Source organism: Petromyzon marinus, chromosome 52 (genome assembly GCF_048934315.1).
Source record: "Petromyzon marinus isolate PM22_M1 ecotype Great Lakes invasive population chromosome 52, UKy_Petmar_22M1.pri1.0, whole genome shotgun sequence".
Classification (NCBI taxonomy): domain Eukaryota; kingdom Metazoa; phylum Chordata; class Hyperoartia; order Petromyzontiformes; family Petromyzontidae; genus Petromyzon; species Petromyzon marinus.
The window spans coordinates 10,238,754-10,253,003 of NC_133718.1; the positions used below are offsets into that span (position 1 = coordinate 10,238,754).

The 14,250-nt window shown below is 48.4% G+C and overlaps 1 long non-coding RNA gene across 1 annotated transcript; it reads right to left on the reverse strand.

Annotated features, from left to right (window-relative positions):
• Window positions 1-2,498: 2,498 nt before the first annotated feature.
• LOC142931337 (uncharacterized) lies at window positions 2,499-10,198 on the reverse strand. The gene is made up of 2 exons (XR_012947331.1): window positions 4,293-10,198; window positions 2,499-2,757 (listed from the first exon to the last, which is right to left on the reverse strand). It is a non-coding gene; the product is annotated as an uncharacterized LOC142931337 (long non-coding RNA).
• Window positions 10,199-14,250: the final 4,052 nt, after the last annotated feature.

Sequence of the window (14,250 nt, forward strand, 5' to 3'; positions counted from 1 at the left end):
GTTTCCCTTCAACGTGACTTTACCAAAAGAACCAAGAATATGAATCACTGCAGTCACGAAAGCTTTAAATAAAAATAAAGGTTTTGTTTTGGGTCGCGTAAATATCAATGCGTCGTGAAACCCGTACAAGTTATGCATATTCCCAGTTGTTTTCTCCAGTCCGTGCATCCTCCCTCACGCACTTAGCCAGCTCGTTGTAGGCAACTTTTATTTTACACTCGAACTAATCTGGAGCTGTGCCCTCTACCAGAAGAAACTCGACTCCCAGAGACCACTCTCGGTTGATGGTGAAGAAGCCAAGGCTGTCGATCCCTTACGTAATTAATACTGCAACAACAACAAGGAGACACGTGAGTTGGTTGTCACTGGTGGCTATTGGCAGTGGAAGCCCGCGTGTCTTGCTGCCTCAGAGAGAAGAGAAAGGCGCTGGAATGCGACGAGAAAAAACTGACCTGCAACTTCAAAATCGCAAACGATTGTTACCAGCGGCCATCTTACGTGAGGGAAGCGTCGCCGGCGATGACGTCATCAACACGCGCGCCCCCCCTTCACCTCTCCGTCCCCCCCACGCCGTGAGGGGACACAGGGATTGGCAAAAGCGAAACTTTTCCCTGTGTAAGATGGCCGACAGCAACGCGTACACCGCGGCAGCGCTCCCGACCCCCCTACCGTCCCCCCACCCCCCACCGTTATCCTCCCCGCTACCGCTAGGGGCGCTGCACGAAAAACCGCGCGAGTTAAAATAAATAAATAGGGCGCACCTCGGTCTGTGACATCACAGACCATGTTTTTGGGGGGTTGGGGGGGTCAGCTGACGTGCCCGGCCGGTGTCGGATTCTAACCGCGTCACATCCGGCGATGACGTCACATTCGTCACAGGATAAATACACGTGACGCTCACACGCGATGCTCACACTCGAACTTGGCTTCTGTGGCAAGATGTTGCTCCTGCATGGAGTCAAGGCGTTCGTCATATTGAACTTGATTCACATTACCGGATTGGTCGATTATAAAGGAGACAGTGCCAACTACCCAACCCCGACTCCATTGTGCACAAAGCCCTACATAGACCCGCTGTCATGCGTTGTGTCACGGCTGATGGGCATTGCGATAGTGATGATGGCTGTGATCCAGATATTCCTGTGGCGTCGTTGGAGCTGTAACCTATCCGACGCCGAGCGTTACAGTGCCATGCTGTGCGAGGACAACGTGAAGCTGCGTCAAAGAACAAGCACGGTGGAAGACGACAACGCCACCCTGAGGGTGAGGGAGGCGGCGACGCGTAAGGACAATGAGGCGTTGCGTCGAGAGATGCTGCTTCAGGAGAGGGCGATGGTGCTGCATCCACAGATGCTGCATGAGGAGAGCCGGCTCGTAGAGAATCAACGGCTGCGTCACGAGAACGAGAAGCTGATTCGCGCCGCAGCCGTCAACGTCAGCACCTCCACCAATGTCACGGACACTCCCAACGCCGCGAACGCCAACACCAACAACGCCATCACCACGACGCCAACACCGCCGCCACTAATGCCATTGCCAAGACGAATAAACTTTCATTTTTATGGCTCAGAAACCTCTTTCATTCAACTCTTTCATTTTAAAAGTTAAAAAGCCCGAATTAAAACATCACACACAAAGGCAAAAGACAAAGAACCCCCGCATAGCCTTCACAGACTGTTTGGACAAGGGCTGTTAGCAAGGACGTATAACCTACACGACCGCTCCTCACACAAAGACTGTAGGGTCAAGTGCTGTTAGCGAGCACCTAATAAGGCCGGAACGGTACACGAGTGGGTGGGTGGCCAGCACCACGCCCGACTGCCTTTGTCTCCCCAGTAGCGATGTTTACACCGCACCAGGTACTCATTTGAGGGTGAGTCGACCTAGGGGAGGCCCGGGACCGGCTCAGATAATCGTCACTGTTGGCCGCGAGCGGGAATTGAACCCGGGTCGCCAGGATCATAGCGCAGCGCGCTAACAGCTACACTATCGCTCACACACACATGGACACACACATGGACACACACACAAGTGGCTGACTTACTAATGGGTTCTGTTCTTGAAGACCCTTCATAAGTAGAATGGTTCGTAAGTCGGGACGAGATAATTTACTGTATTTAAATGCACATACCTGTAAGTGTTATAAAATGTGTTATGGTTAAACAAAAAAGGGAAGCATTGTTAGGCATAAAAATAACAATAATTGTACATTTGCCTGTAACACTGTAAAAAATATACTGTATGGGGAATACAACTCAAAATAAAGTTACGTGAAAATAAATTAATCCGATTTGTTTTCGTTACCTTGAGTCTAGTCACGTGGTAACACTGTGGTGGTATTGTGAGTAATGTATCACGTGGTAACACTGTGGGGGTATTGTGAGTAATGTATCACGTGGTAACACTGAGAGCCGCTTTAGGGGGTATTTGGCCTACTCTTTCACACGCTTTCCCCCAAGATGTGCGACCTGCCGATCGATTAACCGCTCTAGTCGGCATGTAACAATCGCTTTTAATTCCTCGCCTAACAACACTCGCTCATTCGTATGACACACACGGCAACGCTCAAGTGTCCCACCAGGCGAATGTGCTCACGTAAGGTGGAAAGCCAGGGAAGGGGGGAGGATGGGACAAGGGTGGCGACGGGTAGGCCCACGGTGGGACGCTCTGCTTCTGCTTGTGACCCTTCTTCCGTTCTCCGTGCCCACCCTTGGGTCTGCCTGGCATCTCGTAGTCGTCGGCGGAGGGGGCACTCTCCTGCGGCGTCGGCACACACACGGGAACGCACATCGGAGAGACACTTTCGCGCGATTCTGCATTCCTTAAATGACTACGGCTTGACCTCGTATAACGGACCGTGCTCATAACGACACCCCATTTATTACGAGCATAGCTGCAGTGGCGTTAATTCTCGTGTCGATTCGCATACTTCCACACAGCGTCCGGGTTACCTTAGCCACCCTACATATATAACGATCGTGCTCGCTGCCAAACATCCAATCATTGATGGGTTTTTCTTTTGTATTCTATGAATAATGTACACATGTACCTGCCTGTACGTTATGTTTTAATTTAGTATTTGTTTAGGATGCCTGTTCAAATAAACCATTAGATATACACAGCGACACATTGCCGCTGTCACGTGTTTCCTCAAGGTCCAGTTTAAGTTTTCATTCCAGGTTCGCTAGTGGTTCGTTCTAAAGAGGTAATATCTGTATTGACATAACATTACATATGGGCCTTGAAACGACGCACTGCATTGTTGGCGCAGCATGTACTTCCACAATGACAGAGATCCCCCGCATAGCCTTTAACAGACTGTTGGGGCAAATGCTGTTTGAGAGCATCTATTAATGCCGGCACGGCATGCGATGGAGATGGTTGGCCAGCACAATGCTTGGCTGCCCTTGTTTCCTCAAATGTGGATATTTACACACAGCACCAGGTGACTATTTAAGGCTGAGACAACCTAGGGGAGGCACAGGAAAAGATTAAATATTAGCCACTGTTATTGGTCAAACTCAAGTCGCCGGGTTCGGGGCGTAGTGCACTCAACCGCACCACCACTGTACTTCCATTGGCACACATAAAAGACAAAGATCTTCTAGAATTCTAAATAATGTGGCAGACGAGTTTTTCATCTGACTTAAAAATCGATCAAAATTGCCTTCAAGAAACGGGTTTTCTTCATGTTTTTACTTCTCTTCAAATGCAACGCATTTGGTTCAACGACGCTCCACAGCTTTAATTCCCCACACAGAAAAAAATCTTCGTCTTGCCAATCAACCTACTCGTATTGTTACGCTCCAACAGAAGGGCACCTCCTCACCTCCACCCTCGGTAACACGGCCAAATAAAACATCGGGCTGGGTCCACGTCCTGGCGAGAGCCACGTAGCTGCCAACGTTTAGGGGTTAGGCTGCTTTTCTTCACAAATGTATCAAAAACTTCCTTTCCACCGCAATGAATGATTTATGCTATAATTTACAGCCCTTCATGAAACCCTCTTGACAGATGAAGGTCTCACCATGCCGTATTGGGTCATGGGGGGGAGTTGTTTGACCATACATTGCCATTTTGGTTTGTGCAAGATGGTCAATGTGGTCCCAGGACCGGTCTTGAAAAGTTACAAGTTTAAGCCTTGGGGGAGGGGGGGGGGGGTCGGGTTTTTGCACCACTGGCTCAGAGCAAATGAACATTTGCCCCATTGAATGTTTTGAGCAGGAAAGGCAGCTCAACTCTCAATGAATCCATTCATCCGAATCCATCACAGCCCCGCCGCCCCGGCTCACCTTGCCGGCCTGGGACGCCGCGTCGGCGTCGAAGCTCGCGGCCGCGTCGCTCTCCCCGCCGGCGCCGACGGCAGACTCCGCCGCTGGCGGCAGAAGATCGGCGAGCTTCAGCTCATCCTCGTTGCCGTAGCCCGTGAAGACCACGACTCACGTGCCGGGGCTGGCGTCCACCGACTTGATCGTGGCGTCGTAGACCACGCCATCCTCGGACCAGGCAGCCTGGCACAGGTCGCCCAGCCTCCAATGGCACGCGAGAGGTTGGCACAGAGACGGGCAACGATTGACCCCGTCTAGCCGACGCGTGCCACTGGAGCAAGCGCTGTTGGCACACCTACGAAGGACGGCAAGGCGCAACAAGGCGGCGATGCAGCCAGCACCACGCCTGGCTGCCTCAAGTCTCCACAAAGTAAACCGCTGTAGTCTGCACTCCACCAATGGAAGAAAAGCAAAACTACATTAACTCTCTCCTCAAGAGCTCCCGTGGCTGGAAGACCTCGACATCGGCATTTAGCTGAGGAAAATTGCCATCCGCAGGACTGTGTATGCTTACGTACGATTTGTGTTCCTTGTTCTCAGTGTCGTTGCAGCAGGGAATACTCACAGGGACCGTTTGGCTAACCATCAAACTTTTGGCTCGATTTTTCACTGTGCACTTTCAGATGCGCTTCTGCGGCCATCTGGAACGCTCTTCCTTTCCGATATTAGGAAGCCACTGGAGCTACGCACTTTTACATCTAGACTGAAAACTAATTTCTTTAGAAGTGCTTTTTGTGTTCAGTTTCTTGTACTTCCCCCGCACCTCTGACTAGCGCAGTTGGCTATGTACGGTGCGAAACGTCGTGAGAATTTGAGTGTTTTATTTTTATTATTTTATTATTTCCCTTCTACGTGACTTTACCGAAAGAACCAAGAATATGGTGCGAAAGCAGTTCAACATACATACATGAGAATCTTTATTTAGACTGGAGGAATTCGATAAGCTATGAAGCTCATTTTCACAGATGGTCCAGAATGGGGAGGTCAGCAAGGTACAACAGCAAACAATACAAATGAAATGATAGGAGTGAAAAATAAAGAAAATGGTTAGCAAGTCACTAAATATAAAAAAGGAATTTATTATCAAGCTTGGGCAAGGCAGCAAAAAACAACAAAACAGTCCCAGACCACACCGAGATAACACCACACAGTAGCAGTCTCTCAATAAAATGGCACATTAACACTGAGCTCGCATCTGGCTACAGCTCCAAATGGCTCACACGGTGGAGCCTAAACAGACTGAGAGTGGATTTCGGCAGAAGCAACTCTCTCACGAAATCATGGGGGGTTTCTACTGTTGTATATGCCCCCCTTTCCATCTTAATATTAACAAGTAATTTTTCAATACATATAGATACATATTTCTATTGTTTCTTTTAATTTTAATAATGAATAAAAACACCAAACCAGGCCTCAGCATGGCATGTGGAGGTCATATTTACCTTGACCCACTAACACGATTTTGACGTTCAGAGCCCTCCCAGGGTCAGAGGGAGCAGATAGAGAGCAGAGCGCAGCGGATTGCAAGGGGCTGACGTAAACACAAAGCCAGGGTCACTGGGAGGTTGCGTTAGCCTAGATCTAGTTAAGTCAAAAAAGCTAATTGGTTCTGCATTACTATCAAAGTAACTTAAAGTCGGAATTTAACGACAGGGTAGGCTAAAGTTATTGATCTTCACACCCACTTCAATTGAACCCTGCCACAAGCTACGTCAATGTAACCATCACCCGTCTATTAATTTAATATGAAATGTATTTCCATATTTTAATAATTTCTATACGACTTGACCCGAAACCTATAACAATCAGGTTTTCCTAAGTCAACATAAATGCTCTAGCCTCCACCCATACGCAAATAATAAGCAGGGTTAAAGTAAGAGTAGAGAGGAAAAGAAATGCAAGGGCACAGCAAAACTGCAACGTAAGCAAAGGGCGATGTTAAACCCAGGGTCGGAGAGAAAGGGAAATCCCGGCCGTCTTTGTATCCCTGCAGCGAGGGGTAGGAGTGTGTATACGCTTGGGGAAACACGAGTCAAACACCACAACGAGAAGCTGACTCAGACCTTGGATTGATACAGAATCATAACTGTGGAACTCTGATGAAATGAAATGTTAACTTAAAACTGTTTAACCATTTCTTTGTGCGTCGGTGAAAGTCGGAGGGAATATCGCCCCTCCCTCCAGGTTGTGCACCCAGACAGAGAGGCGCCTTCGAAAAAATTTATAACATTTGATTGTTTTACTTGTGGGTTTTATGGTAGGAGTATGACAACGGAATATACCGTGGGTGATGCACAAGGACACACACTGACACACGTACGGACACAGATACATACGGACAAATCCTGACACAGCAAAAATCGAAAGAAACCCCGCCTTGTGGGCAGGATCCAAGTGAAGGGATTTTTGGGCATAAAAGAGAGTATTGCTGAAAGATTATTCTACATTGAGTCCAGCTGCAGAGCGACCGACGCACCAAGCAAGAGCTTCTGCAAACCAGAGCAAGAGCACGTGCGACTTGAGTCATCCAGCAGTGGAGAAAAACCTGCTTTCAGCAAACCAGCAACGAGCACGTTCGAGTTCTCCACCCAGAGAGAGGGAGCGTGCCGATGCAGCTCATTCAACAGCGGAGAGAAACTGCTGTCAGCGAACCAGCACGAGCGTGATCGCGCAGCTCATCCAGCAGTGGAGAGAGGTGTCCACTGAGCAGAACTGAGAGCGATCAAGCAACTCTCCCCCGTGGACAGAGGCTGGCTGCTGCGTGGAGGAGGGCGGCGATACGTATGATGCACTCCCACACACCTCACCGCTCTAAAGGGAGCGAGGCTACTTCTCCTACAAGCGATGCCAACTTCAGCGTATGGCAACAAAAAAATAATTAATTCCAAACACTGACTATTCAAAACAATTCATATCACTCAAACATACACAGGTCCTTAACCAGAAGCGAACACTCAAGTCCGTGAACCATCTGGCTGTGGAAGCATCGATCGTGTGATAACAGTCCGTCATTTATAAGTATATTCATAATTTCCCTCTTTAATATTTTGTTTTGGACTGTACTTCTAATCGCATAAGTTACCAACCGATCCATCAATACGAATTAACCCTTGGCACCTTCGCCACAGAGCTACGCTCCTGGGGAGGAATCGTGCTAAACCGATTTTCTGATCATACAATCTTATTCACGAATTAATTAATTAATCTCCCGTGAGATAACACGTTCCGCCGCATACCCTCACACTAAGCCATTTCGGTAATCTTATAGTCTGTCCGGTGGATCTGTTGTTACATTTATGCCTTTGGAAATAATAACTGTTTGATTGTCTTTTTATATGAATACCGTTGCATGTTAATCAATCTCCTGTGATCATGTGCTGACCATTTCAAGCATAATGATCGTTCATATTATAATGTATAAGCTTTTGTGTAGCATAGCATTTGCATGTCCTGACTCTCTCTCTCACTAACAGCAATCGCTTTATGCGGGGTCCATGTGTTATCAAAGTGAAATCGTAAAGTCGTTGATGATACTGTCTTGAAACCGTGTGGATATCGTGTTGAAGTTCCAAGATTGAGAGTTCACATACATATTATAGTTAAGGTTTAATTAGAAAATAAATTGATTAATACAAAAGTGGTCGTGTGATTCTTTCCTGAAATTTTTGCATAAAACCTGTATCCTGCGATGAGATATGAACTCGGGAACCTAAATTATAAACACACCAATCCACACTCATTAAACTAAAGCGAACGATATGAACATGGGACCTAAAATATGATATGAACTCGGGAACCTAAACTATAAACACACCAATCCACACTCATTAAACTAAAGCGAACGATATGAACATGGGACCTAAAATATGAACACTCGGGGAGTGTTAAAGCGAGAATCATTGTATTATGCTGATCAATAATACGAAGTTAGACAACGAGGCCGAATTGACACTAGCGTAACTGCACACGATTGATTGCGTTATCCTGATTGATAACCCCACCTCGTCAACGAGGCGGGGCCTGATTATCATAAAGGCTATCATTAACACAACCACACCCACTCGTATAAATTAATACGATTGCCTCTCTAATTAGCATAGTTACATGCATAATTACACGAATTAGCATAATTTCGGATTAATTATGCAAATTTCGACTTTCATTTAATTTTAATTATTTTTCATCAATTTTCACACACCCACATATACAACACTACGCAAAAGAAGAAGTTGATTATGCTAATATGGCTTTCCCCTTTCTGGCAATAAAACAGAAAGGGGAAAACCCTATTATCATAATTTAATACTGGCAAAGGAGGTCTCATGAAATAAGTTGCTTGTCAGAAGAAGCAAACCTCATGGACCTTAAATTTCGATTTAAAGCTTTCGTGACTGCAATGATTCATCTTCTTTGGTTCTTTCGGTAAAGTCACGTAGAATGAGAATAAAATAATAAATTGATAAAATAAAATAACACAATAATATTCTCACGACGTTTCGGCCACAACACAAGCGGCCTTCATCAGGTGAAGGGAGCGAGACTGTCTGGTAGGACAGCGCTGGAGTGAGAGAGCCACGTTCAGATCACGGCTTTTAAGCTGTGTGAGAGGAACAAAGAGCCTTGACGAAGGAATTAGCATTGTGTTATTTTATTTTATCAATTTATTATTTTATTCTCATGGACCTTCTCTCTGAGATTACCCTGCAACACTACAATGCCAAACACCAGAAGCGTTGGCCTGTGAAGAATATTGGTGAAAGACCAATATAGGTTGGACAGCAGACACGACAAATCGGACAACTATTAACATCACGCAGGTAATGGTCAAAGCTATAAATCACATTTGCAAATAAACGTGACAGCCACATCCAGAGCACCACTAATCTTCTACTTCAGGATATTTACCTTGTCGGAGGGCGACACGCTGCTCCTCTTGTGCCGTCTCCGTGTCTTCGCCCGCTTGTTCACGGACTTTGTCTCCCCGTAGGTCTTGGGGCTCTCGCAAGTGGCGGTGCCATTTTTGAGCGCTGTCTGAAAGAACACGGGCGGTTAGTTGAGGTTGGTTGGGTTTCGTGTGGCCACGGCCATATACACTGACGTAGTCACGGGCCGTAGGTAACCCACCCCTGCTCTAAGACGTGTAAGACCGGGTGTCTCGATCTGCTTCTGTACATACACGTACTACTTTTCAACGGCTCGTAGAGTGTTGCCAACTCAGCAATTTTGTTGCTCGATTTAGAGGCATTTTGGGGGGTTTACCAAGCGACCAAATTTGAGTGACTTTCTGGGATAATTTTGAGGATTTAGAAGCAATTCCCGCTCGTATGAATGTACGCATTCACATGACATTTAAAATGGCTCATCGACTCAAAAAAGCACGCTCTTAGAAATCCTACGTCACTTTGCTATGGCACAGTGTCGAGTGCCATTTATTATAACTAGTCTAGGCATAATGCAGCCTTATTGAGTTAGCAACAATGCTGTCAAACCACTGTGTGCCCATTTTCCCCATTCATATTTGTGGCTGACATGTTTCCAACCTGCGCATGCATCACTGTGCACGTTCTCCGCCGCCTGGTGAGGAAGTTCGTTTAGACAAAAACAGTCAAATGAACTTGAGCAAGGCGCTTACCATCGAATGATAACACAGTACTCGAAGGTGTGCGCATGTTGAATTTCTTTCGCATCGTACGTAGCCAATGATGCTAATCGGAGGTGTGGGGGAAGGAGAACAAAAATGTAGCCGTGAAGAAATAAGTTTTGTAACCACTGGTGGTGCACGTGACACACGAAGTGTGTTATATTGTCGGGCTTTCCCGGGTATCCCTTGCAACAGGTGTGTTGTGTCTCAAGGTGTAAATATAACCATGTACACGCACACAGAGATACGAAGTGCACAAGTACACACAGACAAGCGATACAAAGACAAAGACCCCCCCCTTATAGCCTTAACAGACTGTTGGGGCAAGTGCTGTTAGCGAGCACCTATGAAGGCCGGCATAGCACACGAGGGGGTGGGTGGCCAGCACCACGCCCGGCCGCCTTTGTCTCCACAGTGGCGATGTTTACACACCGCGCCTGGTCCTCATCTGTGGCTGAGTCAACCTAGGGGAGGCCCAGGACCGGTTGAGCTCACAGCCAGAGTCGGAGACACTCACCTTGAAGGACGTGACGGCTTTGTCATACGCCTTGATGAGCGCTGTGTCGTCCCAAATGTCAGAATCGTCACTCTACACAGGGTACACAACCACCACCATCAGCACCACCACCACGACCCTTTTGAGTCGACATCGACCGCACGCGGCACGCTCAGCACGCGGCACGCTCAGCACGTGCCACACGCTCAGCACGTGCCACACGCTCAGCACGCGGCACACGCTCAGCACGCGGCACGTGCTGAGCGTGCCGCGTGCGGCGTGCGGCGCGTGGCACGCTCAGCACGCGGCACACGCTCAGCACGCGGCACACGCCGCACGCTCAGCACGCGGCACGCTCAGCACGCGGCGAGACCCACGGCGTTCCCCGACACCCGGAGCGCTGTGCGAGAGAAGTGACGTCCGTCCACTGCAGTACCAGGGCGCGGCGCATTGCGGCGCTTGTATTGACCATACTTCACCACGCTGGTACCAGAGCGGGTCTGTGAATGCGGGCGAGTGAAGGCTCGAGTTCCGTACAGTGCTGACATACACGCAATTTGCTAGTTAATTGAATGCAAGTACACCGTCGAAACTGATAGCAAGAGGAAATTATATACCGAGCCAGTGGTATAAAATCCTCATTTCGAGGGCGGCGAGCGGCGACTCGCATATGACCACCGCTGTTGATGATGACTTCATTCACACCGCACTGTAGTGTCACTGTACAATGCACGTAAGCCCAACAGTGCACGCGCAGACAGCGCTGTACACGCGTACCGTGCGAACATAACGTCAACAACATAACGTCAATAACACAACTACATAACGTCAACAACATAACGTCAATAACACAACATAACGTCAATAACATAACGTCAATAACACAACATAACGTCAACAACATAACGTCAATAACACAACATAACGTCAATAACACAACATAACGTCAATAACACAACATAACGTCAATAACACAACATAACGTCAATAGCATAACAACATAACGTCAACATAACGTCAATGACACAACAACATAACGTCAATAACACAACAACATAACGTCAATAACATAACGTCAATAACATAACGTCAACAACATAACGTCAATAGCATAACGTCAATAACAACGTGTTCATTCTGCTTCGCGGTGCACAGCATACAGAAGAAGTGCATCCGACAGCCACGACTCTACTGACGCTACCCCCCACTCTCACCAACCCGCACTGAGCAGGCGAGGTGAAGTATGGTCAAGTTAATAAACCCCACGGGGTGTGCAGAGGCCCTCGTCCAGCAGTGGACGCGTGGAGCACAAAGAGGAGGGGGTATGGGAGAGGAGGAGGAGCGGGCGCGACTTGTCCATCACCTGCCCCTTCTGGTAGACGACGTCTCCCCGCGACACGGCCATGGACGATGGCGCGAGCGAGCGAGCGAGCCCGCAAAGAGGCCCCCCAGGAGCTTTGAAACCTCGCAGGAGAAGCGCGCGACTGATGGTGGTGGTGGTTGTTGGCGGCGGGGGTGGTGGTGAAGCCAAGCCGGCCGGTTCCCTTACGTAACGAACACAACAGCAGCAGCAGCAAGGAGACACGCTGCTTTAGCTGGGTGTTGTTTATCGGAGCTTATCGAAGGCCGCCTCTCTTGCTGCCTCCGAGTGAAGGGAGCGCGCGCCCCATGTGCGCCCTGAACACCGCAAACCTGCGACTCGCCGCCGGCGGCCATCTTACGCAAGGGAAGCGTCGCCCCCCGCAGTGAATGGGAAAGCCGGCGATGGGCGTCATCAACACGTCACCACTTCACCTCCCCACTCCCCACCCCCACGAAGAAACGGGACACGGGGATTGGGCCAAAGCGGGAAACTCTTCCCTGTGTAAGATGGCCGACAGGAACGCGTACACCGCGGCAGCGCTATGGACCCCGCCCCCTTCTCCCCGTCTCCCCCCCCGCCATTATCCTCCCCGCTACCGCTATAGGCGCTGCGCGAGACGCCGCGTGATAAAAATGTTTTATAATTAATTAGGGCGCAACCTCGGTCTGTGACGTAACAAACATAATTGTTGGGGGCGGTGTCAGTTGACGTCACTGGCAGGTATCGAATTTCTAAGCGTCACATCCTGTGCGTCACATCCGGCGATGACGTCGCAATCGTCACAGGCTAAATACACGTGACGCTCGCACGTGACGCTCACAACTCCAACTGGCTCCTCACTGGCAACACGCGTGGTCAAGATGGTGCTGCTGTATGGGGTCAAGACGTTTGTCATGTTGACCTTGATTCACATTACCGGATTGGTTGGTTATAAAGGAGACAGTGCCAACTACCCGACCCCGACTCCATTGGTCACACAGCCCAACATAGACCCCTTGCCATGCGTTGTGTCACAGCAGCTCATGGCCGTTGCGATAGTGATGATGGCTGTGATCCAGATATTCCTGTGGCGACGTTGGAGCTGTAACCTATCCAACACCCAGCGTTACAGCACCATGCTGTGCGAGGAAAACGTGAAGCTGCGTCAAAGAAGACGCACGGTGGAAGACGACAACGCATTCCTTAGGTTCAGGGAGGCGGAGACGCGTAAAGACAATGAGGCGTTGCGTCTAGAGATACTGCTTCGGGATAACGCAATGGTGCTGAATCAACAGATGCTGTGTGAACAGAACTGGCTCGTAATGAAGGAGAATCAACGGCTGCGTCACGAGAACGAGAAGCTGATTCGTGCCGCAGCCGCCCACGCCGCCACGGCCAACGTCTCCGCCAATGCCGCCGACGCTCCCACCGCCGCGAACGCCGACGCCGATGACGCCCCCACCGCCGCTATCACGACTAACGAGGAGACCTCCTTTGCTGCCACAGCCAACACCACATCGTCCACCAATGCCGCAGACGCTCCCACCGCCTCGAACGCCGACGCTGATGACGCTACCGCCTCCATCGCCGCCATTGACACCCCCACCGCCAACGTCACCAACAAGACCAAGAAGCTTAAATTTCGATGTCTCAGAAACTTCTTTCGTAAACGCTTCAATTTGACACGTTTAAGAGCCCGAATAACATCACCCACATAGAGGCAAAAGACAAAGGACCCCCGTATAGCCTTAACAGACTGTTTGGATAATGGCTGTTAGCAAGGACGTATGACGTACACGACCACTCCTCACACACACATGGACGCACACACACGCACGTGCCTGACTTACTAATGGGTTCTGTTCCTGATGACCCTTCGTAAGCCGCATGGTTTGTCAGTCGGGAAGCAATAATGTACTGTATCTAAATGCACATATCCGTCGGTGTCATAAAATGTGTTATGGTTAAACAAAAAAAGGGAAGCACTGTTAAGCTTATAAATAAGAATTATTGTATATTTGCATGTAACACTCTAAAAAATGTACTGTATGGTAAATACAACTTAAAATAAAGTAACATAAAAAGAAATTCGTTTTGTTTTCGTTACCTTGAGTCCTGATGCTGGCTTGGTTGTGTAGGAGAAATTAATTAAAAGAATTTTGATTTAAAGCTTTGGTGACTGCAGTAATTCATATTCTTAGCTCTTTCGGTAAAGTCACGTTGAAGGGAAACAATAAAATATATATAATAAAATTCTCACGACGTTTCGACTGCAACACAAACGGCAAGAAACATTTGAAAAAATGTTTTTTGCCGTTGGTTTTCACACCTGATGATGACTACTTGTGTTGCAGTCGAAACGTCGTGAGAATTTTATTGTTTTATATATATTTTATTGTTTTATTGTTTCCCTTCAACGTGACTTTACCAAAAGAACCAAGAA